General features: G+C 40.7%; 1 pseudogene; it reads right to left on the bottom strand.

Moving 5' to 3' along the window:
- LOC109236069 overlaps positions 1-12,936 on the bottom strand; it is a 12,962-nt pseudogene extending 26 nt beyond the window's left edge.

The raw sequence follows: 13,789 nt of genomic DNA on the forward strand, positions 1-13,789 counted from the left end.
TATAATTATATGACGTCGCTACTGGACGGCGAAATGGATTTTGGAATTTATTAACATTCTCTAAAAAAATGTACTGTTAATAATCTCGTAGGTACTGAAACCATTAAAAGAACCCCCAAAAATTTATTCAGCACTATACGAAGTATTTGAAATACATGAAAGAAATACCGTTCAGGTAATATTTTGTCACAACCCCAACCCCGATCGTGATGGCGCCCAACACACCGCTAGGCAAGCCCGACCAATTTAACAACCTTAACCCTTTTTTATATAGCTCACGATTCAATTAACACAAATAATTACTAAGTCATAATACTGACACTCTGAAATATAGTTAAAACATGCGAAAAACCCAAGTAGAAATACTACTACACAGCCCGAAGAATCCGGTGTCACAAGTTTGAGCCTCTAATACACGGGTGTCAACATACTACATATTGTTCTAAATAAATGCGGAATGAAACAAATAGGACAGATGGGAAGATCAGGACTGCGGACGTCATGCAGCTACCTTGATGCTCCCAGATATGATCCTCGACAGAGAAATCCTCACTCAACCTCAGTGGGTGCACCTAGATCTGCACACAAGGTGCAGGGAGTAATGTGAGTACTTCCAACCCAGAGAGTAATAAACATAAATAAGGGTTGAGAGTAAGAAATCCTGGATAGGCACAATGTAAGCTATAATTACAACAGTTCAATCCAGATAATATCAACTCAATAAACCAATGGAAACAATGATGCTGCAGCAGATAAGTAAATGAATGATAATCAATTAAGAAATGCAACAAATAGTACGGTATTCTCTAGTACCAGTTGCGGCGTGCAGCCCGCTCCATTTATTTGTCGTCGACGGCGCTCAATGGGGGTGTGCAGACTCCGGGAGGGGCCCCTTACGGCCCAAGCGCAATATCAAGCCATCTCGTGGCCTCCATTAGGCCCTAAGCCTCATATCAATATCAATATAATACTGCTGCGGCGCGCAGCCCGATCCCATACTCAGTTCAGAATCATATAAGCCCCTCAGGCACAATAATATATAAACATTCAGCCCAAACTTCATTAGAAATATTATTTAGGTTCCATGTTTGAGAAAAAAATGGCTGAGTTGCAAAAAAAAATAGTGTCAAATACTAGGACTGAGTTCCATTATATGTAAAAATGGTAAGAAACCAGCAAGAGCAATCCCTGAAGGATTCAATCAGTTGGCACGGGGCCCAATTATGACAATTAATCCATTTTTATAAGGATATCAACTAAGCTTCAATTAATTAGGTAATAATTTTATAAAGCGGGACGGACCATGTCACAATCCCCGATGGTGCTCTACCCCATGCCCGTTATCCGGCGTACAAGTCACCTCAACATAGCACTACGATGTGCAAATTCGGGGATTCAAACCCTCAACACAGCATTTACATCTATTACTAACCTCAAGCCGGCCAAAATCCTAGCTCGCTATGCCCTTGCCTCTCAAATCGTCCTCCTCGAGCGTCGAATCTGACCAAAACCACAACGAATACGTCACATTATGCTATAGGATCAATACCCAATCGAAATTAATCGAAAAACATCAATAATTCCGAAATTGACAAAACCCGAGCCTCAGGCCCACTTCTCGAAACCCAGAAATTTTTACCGAAAAGTGTTCTTCATCTTCTCCCGATTCCGTACATATAAAGAACACCAAAATCGGAGTCCGTTGGTCCCCTCAAATCGACCCCTAAAGGTCTCATAATCTCAGGCCCCAAAATCCTATTTTTCTACTGTTTTTCATGAATTAACGGCTGGAATTATGGTCTATAATCACCCATAAACGAGTTTTAATAATCAAATCACTTACCTCTGTGATACCCACTGATTTTCTCTCTTAAAAATCGCCTCAGAAGCTTCTTCCCCTTCAAAAATTGGAAGAAAGCTCGACCTGCTCCTTATAGGTATATTGTTCACGCATTTTACTGCTCCCAATGGATTCCTTGTGAAATTATAATGAATTTAGGCTTTTGAATCACTCAATTTGACCTTATAATGAAGGAGATATGTAGGTTTTAGGATTTGCAAATAGTGCAGGTTTTTCATACGCCGTCAGGGGCAATTTCGTCATTAACCTGAAAATCTTGGCAACCTTGGTAAAATGGCCATAAAATCCTCATACGATATCCACATTCGACGATTCTTTTTGCTACGGGTCCGTAAATTAAGATACATATCTAATGCTTCATTCAAAGCAGTAATCGGAGCTCATTTGTTCAATATGATATCATTTATGCTTAAAGAAACGACGTCGAAGCATAAGAAAAACAAGCACAACGCGGCCCAAACCTATTCGAAACTCACCCGAGCTCCTCGGGACCGCATACGAACATACTAACACGTCACATATGATCACTCAAACTTAGTTGCACTCTCAAAACACCAAAACTAACATCAAAACACCAAATTTACATCGGATTCAAGCCTAAGTTCTTCTAAAACTTCCGAAACACGCATTTGATCAAAAACCCAACCAAATCACCTCCGAATAACCTGAAATATTGCACACACATCCCAAATCACCTAACAAAGCTACAGCAACTCTCGGAATTCTATTCCGACCCTCGGATCAAAATCTCACCTATCAACCGGAATTCGCCAAAATACTAACTTCGCCAATTCAAGCCTAATTCTACACCGGACCTCCAAAATCACTTCCGATCATACTCCTAAGTCACAAATCATCCCCCAAAGCTAACTGAATCGTCGGAATCCACATCCGAACCCTCTAACTCATAGGTCAACATCCGGTTGACTTTTCCAAAACAAGCCTTCCTTAAAGAGACTAAGTGTCTCATTTCCTTCCAAAAATCAACCCAACTCAACTCGTTCACACAAGATACTGATAATGAAGCATAACGAAGCAGGAAATGGGGGAAACGGAGCGGTTCTCACGAGACAACTGGTCGGGTCATCACATCCTCCCCAACTTAAAGAAACGCTCGTCCTCGAGCGTACCCAGAGTTGTCCTAGAATTCAACCAATAGCTGAATGACCTTACCAAGCATATACCCGGGGTTGATCCCACGTCACCCTATCTCGCATAGGTCCGATAACACAACATTGCTGAAATTTCACAATCCATCTAGTCCATAAACCATAGAACCACATTGCACTTTCCGAAATCATACACAAGATCAGAACCTCACATCTATACTCAGAATAAGCCCGAACCAGCTGTAATAACCCATACCTGCAACCTCAGGTGCAATCATATGATATACTACATAACCCAAACACTCGAAACGATAACTTCTATTCACAGCAGTTTCCCACAACACCCGAATACCGGTAGAAAACCTCTTATCAACTAAGGTCTTATTCCAACACTTCATGTACTGCCAACGATAAATGAAACACGCAATAAACCGTAACCATTTCTCAGATCAACCGTTCATGAAGCCACTTCCCTTTTGACTAATACCACAGCAGATTCCGAGCCGAACCTCGATATTATCCTTCCAACAAGCTAAAATCAAATCCGTTCGTATTCATTAGTGACCCCAACAATCACCTTGAATCCAACACACCACTCTGGTGATATGACACCTCAATACAGGCCTAAGCCACAACTTGCATAATATGCGCACTAATAAGAAACGGTCTGAACATACTCAAATCATGAAAAATGACTCAAACGAAAGAGCTGTACCTCAAGCTCGTCAGTACCATCACAACACAAGGCTGAGACCCCGTCTCACATCATAGAAATAGAACACCTAAATCTACCCCGAAAGGTCATATCTCCACGTGGCCTTGCTACAATGCGCGATCATATCCAAACACTGTTACACATGAAACACCTCAAGTCACTATGCTCAAAATCGACAGCCACGCACAATTTGCTGTCTGGAACCAAAGCAATTCATTACACCCACGGTGAAACAAATAACATACGCCACGCAACCCGATAGGTCATAACCAATACTCTATTTACCGAGTAACACCCAATTACTCTTCCCGCTCGACTTTCACTACGAATCCCCAATAGAACCGCACCACATGTGCCCATAACCAACAAATCATAACGTCTCACAACACCGAAAAGCAACTCATAGCTCTCTTCAGATCACTAACAAGCTCAATAACGATGGAATCAACCTATCCCTCAACAATACAATTCGGGGCCAACCAAGCCAACTCAAACTAAACACGTACCCACATCGGCCTACAAACGAACTCATTACCAAGAAAGCTTGAAGCTGCTCCTTCCACTACTATAACTCCTGCCGGAGTCGTACGATACGGTGCCCGACACCAAATCAATATCGAAATCCACAACCTCGCCCGGCGACATCCCCGGCCACAAGAAACGCATCCGAAAAGTCCCTTAACACTGGAACGGAACCAATGGTAGAAACCTCTGCACTGACATCCATCACGAAGGCCCAATTAAGAAAAGCAATCCTTCCTAGCCGTCCGCTGGGTCTTTGAAATATAAACCACTCTGCAAGAACATAATTCAATGCACCTCACCACTCAACCCATGGCATTTCCGGCATAGCCCGTAGCGCAATAGTTCAGAATCACCTAACACTAAGACAACCAATCTGAATTTCAACATCACATCCAAAATCTAACATACCAGCAAATAAAGATCCACTCGAGCCTACAAATCCCGATTGTCGCTAAACGGTTTCGAATACACCCGATCCACAACCACGACATAGCCTGTACATAAGAACTCCCAGTCTCCAACTCCATATAGCACACGAATCATCATACATGATCCCAATTTTGCCGTCCGAACGCATACCACACCTTAAATACCCCATCACTCCACGATAGATACTTTAAAATTTCATGTGCCACCAAGCAAACCCGAATACCACCAGTTGATCCAACAAGAAAAATCCGCAATACTACTGAAGTATCATTAGTTTAATCACATTACCCTTTTTCTGAGACATATACTCTCGTCAAATCGCTTCCAATTAGCAGCACCATTTCCTTGATTATCTGAGGCTACCCGTTGCCTAAGAGTTTTATGAACTTCTTTTCGGAACTAAACTGAAACCTCGTACACGCAAATCTCGATCCTCCACAACGTACCGCATATACCATACCATCCAAGGATAGCAGGAAAACTTTTATCTCCCTTTCGAGCCACAGACATCTACGCACTCAACTAGTCAAGAACTTCCATTGATCCTATCTAGAAGAAAAATCATTACACATTCCATGTCTCTCATATTCGTAGAAAATGCACCTCTTCAACCACGGTAGAAATCGACAAGAACTCTCTCAATTCCGTTTGCATAAATTAAACTGCCAGGACGGAATCCTTCTAACTCGACCAAGCTAAGCAAGCCATCAATCATATCCTTACCATACCGATTCGGTCTACTATCAAGCTATTCCATCTATCTAATTTCCCTTCTGATTCATCATTAACTTGATATTCCCCCTTGCTGTAGCACCACAGTTCCTCCACCCAGGCTCACCACACGAGACCCAAGCACAAGACCACACTGTCTAAGACCCATAAGCCACTGAATCCTCTCTCAAATATTCCCAAAAACACCACATTCCAAAATACTTTACTCTGAAGAACTTCCTGCGAATCTAAATCCGTTACCTTTACTTTCTAGATACTGATACATAGAATCCCATAATTAACATAAAAATACCACAAGTCTTGACCCTTTTCCAATGAAAACACAGTCTCTAACCACATACACAACCTTAAGACACCTGATTCTTACATGTAGAATCTTGAACACATTAAAACCATTCTCGAGAGTCATTTAGTACTTATTCAAACTGCAATTCACCTGATTAAACGAACATAACCACCCGTGCCTCATTAGCACTCTGACACCGCAGGATATGACCTCATCCTAATACAAACAAACATCTTCCTGCTCCATGCACCAAGCATTCTTTACCAACAACACCTTAAGACATCCTGTGATTCTCACACATCTACGAAGCACCATATAACCTTTGTTAAAACTTTGCTTCACTCGTGCCATCCTCGGCTTAATTTCTGCAACCAGAACTGATTCGCCAGCATGCCTCAAACCGGAACCAACATAGCACATAACCGTACAATTAGCTAATGAATAGCAAACTTCCCAACTTGGCTCGAAGCCATAGATCAAAACACTCCCAACAACTCATAATGCACATACTCCATTGCTGCCTTAATACCATAGTGAGATTAAACTCAATCCTTCATAAGCTTGTGGAAACACAAATCATCTAGAATTTTTTTTAACTCTTCTGCAAATCTCGCATTCACTCACACATCGGTTAAGCCTACTCTCTAGGCGATCCAATTTAGATGTCAACACATTTTCTTCACTTGTAAATGAGATCTTCTAATAGATAACATAAGGATCACACAACTTTAGAACACTCCGCAGGAGATGACCCACCTGCTTTGCCTCCAACTACTATTTCTGTATACCTTCCACCGTGCTAAATTATATGCAGTCGCTTAGTCTTCCTGAGTCTGAACTCATACCGCAACATAAAATTTTTTTTACTTCACTCTCAACTGGAAACATGAAAAGATTCTTCACGCGCCCATAACTCGGGCTATACCTCGAATCGCAATGGAATTCAAACAGCTAATAGTTCTTCTATCATCCAGTAGGCCTTCCTCATCACCTCCAAGTCACATAGATGCACCTTTCAGCACTAACATACTCACCATGTAGCTAACCAGCCGTTACTCCCACTAATAGGAGAAATGCCGAACATATAAGTTTGAAACACTTGCTCACACAATCAGCACCTCGGTGCTCAAGCCATAGGAAAAGATCCTGCCTCAAGTCCTCCAGACTAGCCCAACATAAACTCACAGAGATTACATCTCGCCCCTCAATCGGGGAATCACAAGCCATCAAGGCACATCTGATACTGAGCGCTCACGCGCGCGTACGAACACGTGGAAGGAATTTCAAGAGTTTCTTTTCAAGCTGAATCAAGGACGCACGATAAGAATTCAAGAATGTGAAGTTTTCCTAAAGGTTCTGCAGCCTCTCGAGGATAAGTACAGACGTCTCCGTACAGATCCACGAGACTCTACTAAACTGGCTCATGACTCGCGAGACCAAGTAACCTAGGCTCTGATACCAACTTGTCACGACCCCAACCTCGATCGTGATGGCGCCCAACACACCGCTAGGCAAGCCCGACCAATTTAACAACCTTAACCCCTTTTTATACAGTTCATGATTCAATTAACACAAATAATTACTAAGTCATAATACTGAAACTCTGAAATATAGTTAAAACATGTGGAAAACCCAAGTAGAAATACTACTACACAGCCCGAAGAATCCGGTGTCACAAGTCTGAGCCTCTAATACACGGGTGTCAACCTAAAACATACTGTTCTAAAGAAATGCAGAATGAAACAAATAGGATAGATGGGAAGATCAGGACTGCGGACGTTATGCAGCTACCTTGATGCTCCCAGATATGATGCTCGGTAGAGAAATCATCACTCAGCCTCAGTGGGTGACCCTAGATCTGCACACAAGGTGCATGGAGTAATGTGAGTACTTCCAACCCAGAGAGTAATAAACATAAATAAGGGTTGAGAGTAAGAAATCCTGGATAGGCACAATGTAAGCTATAATTACACCAGTTCAATCCAGATAATATCAACTCAATAAACCAATGAAAATAATGATGCTGCAACAGATAAGTAAATGAATGATAATCAATTAAGAAATGCAACAAATAGTACGGTACTCTCTAGTACCCGCTGCGGCGTGCAGCCCGCTCCATTTATTTATCATCGACGACGCTCACTGGGGGTGTGCAGACTCCGGGAGGGGCCCCTTACGGCCCAAGCGCAATATCAAGCCATCTCGTGGCCTCCGTTAGGCCCTAAGCCTCATATCAATATCAATATAATACTGCTGCGGTGCGCAGCCCGATCCCATACTCAGTCCAGAATGATATAAGCCCCTCAAGCACAATAATATATAAACATTCAGCCCAAACTTCATTAGAAATATTATTTAGGTTCCATGTTTGAGAAAACAAATGGTTGAGTTGCAAAAAAAATAGTGTCAAATACTAGGACTGAGTTCAATTATATGTAAATATGGTAAGAAACCAGCAAGAGGAATCCCTGAAGGATTCAATCAGTTGGCACGAGGCCCAATTATGACAATTAATCCATTTTTATAAGGATATCAACTAAGCTTCAATCAATTAGGTAGTAATTTTATAAAGCGGGAGGGACCATGTCACAATCCCCGACGGTGCTCTACCCCACGCCCGCTATCTGGCGTGCAAGTCACCTCAACATAGCACTACGATGTGCAAATTCGGGGTTTCAAACCCTCAACACAGCATTTACATCTATTACTAACCTCAAGCCGGCCAAAATCCTAGCTCGCTATGCCCTTGCCTCTCAAATTGACCTCCTTGCGCTTCGAATCTGACAAAAACCACAACGAATACGTCACATTATGCTATAGGATCAATACCCAATCGAAATTAATCGAAAAATATCAATAATCCCGAAATTGACAAAACCCGAGCCCCGGTCCCGCTTCTCGAAATCAGAAATTTTTACAGAAAAGTGTTCTTCATCTTCTCCGATTCCGTACATATAAAGAACACCGAAATCGGAGTGTGTTTGACCCCTCAAATCGACCCCTAAAGGTCTCATAATCTCAGACCCCAAAATCCTATTTTTCTACTATTTTTCATGAATTAAAGGCTGGGATTATGGTCTATAATCACCCATAAACGAGTTTTAATAATCAAATCACTTACCTCCGTGATGCCCACTGATTTTCTCTCTTAAAAATCGCCTCAGAAGCTTCTTCCCGTTCAAAAGTTGGAAGAAAACTCGACCTGCTCATTATAGGTATATTGTTCACGCGTTTTATTGCTCCCAATGGATTCCTTGTGAAATTCTAATGAATTTAGGCTTTTGAATCACTCAATTTGACCTTATAATGAAGGTGATATGTAGGTTTTAAGATTTGCAAATAGTGCAGGTTTTTAATACACCGTCAGGGGCAATTTCGTCATTAACCTGAAAATCTTGGCAACCTTGGTAAAATGGCCATAAAATCCTCATACGATGTCCAAATTTGACGATTCTTTTTGTTACAGGTCCGTAATTACGATACGGATCTAATGCTTCATTCAAAAGAGTAATCGGAGCTCATTTGTTCAATATGATATCATTTATGCTTGAATAAATGACGTCGAAGCATAAGAAAAATGAGCACAACACGGCCCAAACCTATCCGAAACTCACCCGAGCTCCTCGGGACCGCATACGAACATACTAACACGTCACATATGATCATTCAAACTTAGTTTCACTCTCAAAATACCAAAACTAACATCAAAAGACCAAATTTACATCGGATTCAAGCCTAAGTTCTTCTAAAACTTCCGAAACACGTATTTGATCAAAAACCCAACCAAATCACCTCCAAATAACCTGAAATTTTGCACACACATCCCAAATCACCTAATGAAGCTACAACAACTCTCGGAATTCCATTCCGACCCTTGGATCAAAATCTCACCTATCAACCGGAATTCGCCAAAATACTAACTTCGCCAATTCAAGCCTAATTCTACACTGGACCTGCAAAATCACTTCCGATCACACTCCTAAGTCACAAATCATCCCTCGAAGCTAAACGAATCGTCGGAATCCACATCCGAGCCCTCTAACTCATAGATCAACATCCGGTTGACTTTTCCAAAACAAGCCTTCCTTAAAGAGACTAAGTGTCTCATTTCCTTCCAAAAATCAACCCAATTCAACTTGTTCACACAAGACACTGATAATGAAGCATAACGAAGCAGGAAATGGGGGAAACGGAGCGGTTCTCACGAGACGACGGGTCGGATCGTCACGTATTTCCATAGAGGTTGCAAATGGATCTTCCTTTTCACCAATCATTGATGGTTCTAAAATGGCTAAGCCTACATTACATGCACTAGTACCTAGAATTACTACTGGAAAAAATATATAAAAGATCACTGGGTCATGCGGGCTCTCCATAATAATTATGACCCATACCTTTAGCAAATTTAGCTTTTAATACAGGATCATTCAAGTCAGCTTTTTTTGTTATTGGGATAGGTGAATTCTTATAGATCCATCCCCCGAGGGAACTGGACATGATAATTTTTAATCATCCAGCTCGAGCAAGAATAAAAAGAACCAAATGAATCCATATATCCATATAAAATATATATATGGTACCTGTATTTACACATACACATATATGATATAGGAATGGTTCAATGTAAGAAAAATTTGACTGAATTCTTTTTTACGGAGTTGCAATTATCCATTACAAAACAAAGAATTCCGTTCTTACAAGTAAATACTCAAGACCCAAGTAGGCTTACAAATCAGATCATGATATGATCAAGTGCTTTCTGGGTCGTCTCAGACCTTCTAATTGGTATTTATCTCCAAAATATTTGGAGATACACATAAAAGGTTTGCTTGTTACTAATATAGTCTAGCCTCTCTTCTTCTTTAGATCCCTTGTTTCACTCCGATAGTAGTATTGATCGTGTCAATGCAGAGGAAATGAATACATTTACATACTATTTAATCTTATAAGTGAACTAGATAAAACGGAATCTTGATTCCGTTTTATCTAGTTCACTTATACTGGATCTTACGGAGCCTGCTCATGTACAACATGATTCGGACCTGATCATAGAAAAGATTCTCTTTAAGCGAACCAGCCTATCCTCTGTATAGGGCTTACACGGCGATTGGAACAAAGACACATTTGGTTGTGAATTCCCATGTGGCAGGCATATATCTACACAGACCAATCAATAGTTCAAGTCACACACTCCCATAATCCATTTTCTCTTCACAAAATTCCCTTCAATCCCCCCGTTTAGTTGACATGAATAGTTAAAGGGAAATATCCAAATCCATGTCTTATTATTTTCAATAATCCATACTTGTAGCAATGAAATACTATATATTCCTCCACCAAGTGATAAATGATTGATTACAAATATTTAGGATCTATTTTTCTTTTCTCTATAAAGGCCCAGAAATACCTTGTTTACGTATCATTGGAAAGTGCATTAACATAAATACGGCAGTAAGAAGCGGCAATACAAAAGTGTGTAAACTATAAAAACGGGTCAAAGTAGATTGTCCCACACTAGCGCTTCCGCGCAATAATTCGACCAAGGGTGATCCTATTACAGGAATAGCGTCAGGGACACCTGTTACTATTTTCACTGCCCAATAACCAACTTGGTCCCAAGGTAAGGAATAACCAGTTACGCCAAAAGATGCGGTTAATACAGCCAGAACCACACCTGTAACCCAAGTCAATTCGCGAGGTTTTTTAAATCCGCCGGTGAGATACACACGAAATACATGCAGGATCATCATTAGGACCATCATACTTGCCGACCATCGATGAACTGATCGGATTAACCAACCAAAGTTGGCTTCAGTCATTATGTATTGAACAGAAGCAAAAGCCTCAGTAACGGTCGGACGATAATAAAAAGTCATAGCAAACCCAGTAGCTACTTGTACTAAAAAACAAGTAAGCGTAATTCCCCCTAAACAATAAAATATATTGACGTGGGGAGGAACGTATTTACTAGTTATATCATCCGCAATTGCTTGAATCTCGAGACGTTCTTCGAACCAATCATATACTTTATTGAGATAGGCGTAACTCCCCCTCTGAGAACCGTATATGAGACTTTCATCTCGTACAGCTCAAGCAAAAACACCCAAATACTAGTNTAGTTGATTTCTAAGTCCCCGGCAACGGCGCCAAAAACTTGTTGCTCCCAAACGCACACGCAAGTATACGTGGTCGACAAGTAATATAGGATTGTAAGTCCAGATATCGTACCCACAGGGACTTGTGATTAACTATCAACTAACTTAAACAAAACAATTAATCTATTCAAGCGATTTTCTAAAGTATGAATATTTAACTAAAATTAATCTAGAGTAATAAACTAAGAAACAAAGGAAACAAATTGGCGAACTTAGACACGAATTCAATGTGAGTGAATATTCTAGAGCTATGGGTTACCTAACAATCCCATTGAGTTTTCCACTTAAATCGTCTAATTAATTTATCTGGTTTATTGATTGACGGGGTTAATATTGCTCGTAGCCTTCTCCCGAAGTACAACTCGCCTATTCAATCTAACCTAACGCCTATATTCCTATGGAATTAGAATTAACAAGAACACATTTATAATTCCCGTATAATAACCAAGCAAGGCGATTAGGTATATTCCTATCCTAACCGCAAATCCGCTCCCCCTAAGAATTAAGATCTTGCTCTACTCAATCTTATATGCAATCTAGAATTCCCTCTCCCGAGTTCAATCCTAGATTCGTAGATAAATTCAATTGGTGATCAAGCAATCAAATAATTAAGCGCAAGATTGAATAAATAAACCAATATGATAAAATAATAAGAACAATTCAAGCTTCAAATCACAACGTTCATGTAGCACCCAAAACTCTAGAACTAATAAACTATGAAATTAAAGGAAGAGAAGAGAAGAAAAACTAGTAAGAAGCCTCCTCCAAGCGTGGTGTGTGTTCCTCCACGTGACTTCCCCTCCAAAATATGTTCGATCGCCTCCCGATTTCATGCACTAAACTATGAAAACCTTCATGATTTGACCTTGGGCGAGCTTGACTTTATATAGGTTAAGTGGGTTTCTCTCCAGATTTCCAATTTTACCCCCAACTAGCTATTTTCTGGACCAGCACCGCGCGAACTCGCGCGCCCTTCGCGCACCTTTCTGCCTCGGCTTGTAATACGCGCGAACTATGCGCGACTTCGCACGGTCTTCGCGCACCTGGGGCTTAACTTCTTCCAATTTTTCGTCTTGTCCTTGCACGCACTCAACTCCGAGGGGTCGTTTTTGCTCATAAATCATTCCAATAGCCTCTTGAAAGCATCATATAAGCTCCCCACCCTGCAATGTATACAAATCACAATTAGAGCCTATTTTTTCATCAATTAACCATATTATGTCATTGAAATGTAATTAAGCGGAAGCATAAACAATAGGTAAATCACCTAAATTTCGCCTATTATCAACACCCCACACTTAATTCATTGCTAGTCTTCGAGCAATCAAACTATACCCTCTATAGAATCCTTCACTCAACCATTTCCCCTAACACATTACACCTAGAACAATGTGCATACATTACGCCAAGCAGTGAACAATCCTAGCCTCAAAGCTGACTCTCAAGTGCCATGCAATATTGACACTTCCTCAACGTACTCTACACAGACGTCAAGACTTGCTTTTCCGTCACGAATCATATGCCCTCACAATCACATCAACAAAAACTGAATTCAATCCACACATTAGAGTCATATACTCACATATATCAAGGAAAGCACTCACTCTCGCAAAAGAAGTCACATGCATGCAATTGGTACCATAGGCTTGCCCTTAATGTAAATCTCTACTAATATAGGCTAGCTCGGCCCAAAATCAATTAGGACTTTTTCATGGTTGTAATGTGGGATAAGGGACGGGTAGGATATATTTAGGAGTAGTGACTCAACATCCTAAGCACTTTAACACATCACATGAGCAATTTTTCAGCGCAAATTCTTCAACCCACTTCTCATTCACAAACAAATTCATCATACAAATACTCCCTTCTTCTTTAAGCACTCTATTAATTCATATCCACTAGCGGGAGCAAGACACAATGTATTCATCTCTTTTTTTTTCTTTTTTCAGTTTATTCTTCTTGTCACTCAATTTCCGC

This window comes from Nicotiana attenuata, chromosome 12 (assembly GCF_001879085.1).
Source record: "Nicotiana attenuata strain UT chromosome 12, NIATTr2, whole genome shotgun sequence".
Taxonomy (NCBI): Eukaryota; Viridiplantae; Streptophyta; class Magnoliopsida; order Solanales; family Solanaceae; genus Nicotiana; species Nicotiana attenuata.